The 2,543-nt window shown below is 47.8% G+C and overlaps 1 pseudogene; it reads right to left on the minus strand.

Moving 5' to 3' along the window:
- Positions 1 to 678: 678 nt before the first annotated feature.
- LOC149870049 (uncharacterized) lies at positions 679 to 1,669 on the minus strand (annotated as a pseudogene).
- Between the last annotated feature and the right edge of the window lie 874 nt (positions 1,670 to 2,543).

Below are 2,543 nucleotides of genomic sequence, written 5' to 3' on the forward strand. Positions count from 1 at the left end.
GAAGGTCCTGCATTTGGGCTAGGAACCTATGTAAGTGGTCAGACCTGGCTGACTGCTCTTCCCAGCAGATGTCTGGGAAGTTCAGGTCACCCATGATGACCACATCCTTTGACCTAACTACCTCCGTGAGCCGACTTAAGAATTCCTGGTCTAGCTCTTCCCCTTGGTTGGGTGGTCTGTAGTAGACCCCCACCATTAAGTCTTTCCCTTCGACTGCCTTGTATTCTAACCCAGAGCACTTCAGTGTGCCCCTCCTCTGACTCTGTGCTACTTGATGAGGATGTGAATTCCTCCTTAATGTAGAGCACCACACCCCCACCTTTCCTCCCTGTCCTGTCCCTCCTGTACAGCATATAACCCTTGACATTAACCACCCAGTCATGCACTGGGTCCCACCACGTGTCTGTGGGCCCCACTATGTCTGGGTGGGGGTCAGCAAGCAGGAGGGTAAGTACCTTCTGCTTGTTTCCCATACTATGGAGTGTTTGTGTAGAGGCATTTAAAGCCTCCTGAGGATATGTGCACTGGCCCCCCTAATCTCAGCATTGCTCTGGCCCCTGTTACTTACCTGGGTATATGATCTGTTCATTGGTCTAGGCTGAGCTGTACTTTTGGGTGCTGCTTGGTTTAGCAGTCCAAGGCTTCCTCCACCCTTGTCTTCCCCTTCCCCTGACAAGCCTAGTTTAAAGCCTGTCGGAGAAGATCCGCCAACCCAGAAGAGAACACATGCTTACCTTTAGGGGAAAGGTGGAGCCCATCCCTCCCCAGCATGTCTCTCATTGTGATGTGCGGGTCATTGTCTAGGAAGCTCAAGCCCGCCTGAAGACACCATTCCCGAAGCCACCAGTTGGTCTCTGTGATGCAGGCCTCATGTCATCTTCTACTTCTGCTCACTGGTAGGACAGAAGAGAATGCCACCTATCTCCTTCAGCACATCCCCCAAAGCGTGGTAGTCCACTATCAGGTGATCAGGGCTTCTCCTGGCTGCGTCATTAGTACCCACATGGATTAGGACCATGGGGTAGTAATCGGTGGGCTGGATCACCTCCATCACATCCTGAATCTTTGCTTCAGGCAGGCAGTAAACCTCGTGTGTTAAAGGGTCCTGGTGACACATGGGGCTCTCTGTACCTCTCAGGATGAAGTCGCCTATGACGATCACTCGACGCTTTCTCCTCTGGGACTGCTTAGCTCCTTTGGCCTGTTTGGAGCGTGGAGAGTGTGGAATTGCCTTCTCTCTGGTTGCCTCATCTCCTTCCTTCTTCTCCAGTGTTGCCAGGGCCTCGTACCTGTTCTCCAGCCAGACTGGAGGAACTGGTACTGTTATGTTATGAGCAGCCCTGGTTCTGGAGGTGACTGTCTGCCACTCTGCAATGGAGGGCACCTCCCAGGGTGCTTCTTCCTTGGGTGCATGGCCCTGCAGGGAAAGGAAATAACCACCAATTTCATCCTCCACCTCCCTGATTCCCCTCAGCCTGCTAACCTCGTCCTGGAGCTCCCTCACCTGCACCTCCAGGGCCCTAAGGCACCTCCCTCACCTGCGCTTCCAGGGCCCTTTTCTTCTTGAAGAGAACAGCATATTTCACTGATACTTTAGTGCAAACAGTCCTACCATCTGCAGTTGCAGCTCTGGCTTACGGTTGGGCTCAGTCCAGTTCTCCATCACCATTATGTAACATTCCTCCACAGTTGGACAACACAAGTAAACTCTTTAGTCCACACTTTGTATCATCTGTAATCTGGAAGTCAGAGAAGCAGTCCTTTGACTATAAAAAAGAAAATCCTCAAACCTTTTACACAACAATTTTCTATATTGAAGGCAAGTTCATATCATAATCTTCTGAAGCAAGTTTCCACCAACATCAGCAGCCAGATGGACTGATATCACTACCATATATCAGCAAATCTGTAACCCTTTCCTCTACAGACACTCACTTATTCTTTAATTCCTTACTTTTCTTCCCAGTGTAGGCAGGCAGGCTGGCCAATCAACCTTTTCCCCCTGCATTGCCCACTCTTTCACTGGTTCTTTTCCTTTGTATCTTCTCTAGCAGCTTTGACCATCTACATATTGCTATAGGATGACAATGCAAGTGCACTGGATTTCTTTGGCTGGGAATATTGTGCAGAATGTGGACACCTTACAACAGATACTTCTGCATTTTAATTATCCCAGGTGACCCAATCAGCTTGAAACATCATACTGCCTGGAAAAGGATGTGCCTATTAACAATTACAACTAACACCATACAACTATAGTTTCTACAACTTAAAGTAGAACAAGAAATTCTAATTTTGCATTCAGGTTATTTACATCATGAGTTCGACAGTGCTCGGTTCCATTTTCACTGTTCTCTATATGACAATCAGGACCCAAAGTTGCAGGCAGTCACTTTAGTCAATTGAAACTCACTTCATTAAAGTCAATGGGACTAATCAGTTTGAAAGTTTGTGATGCATGCATCTGCAGAATTGGGCTCTAATAGATACAATCAGAAGATTCCTTTAAAAAATGGCTCCCTAGAGAATGCTAATTTAAATAA

The sequence above is a fragment of the Crocodylus siamensis genome, chromosome 2 (assembly GCF_052110815.1).
Source record: "Crocodylus siamensis isolate JL-2025a chromosome 2, ASM5211081v1, whole genome shotgun sequence".
Lineage (NCBI taxonomy): Eukaryota > Metazoa > Chordata > Crocodylia > Crocodylidae > Crocodylus > Crocodylus siamensis.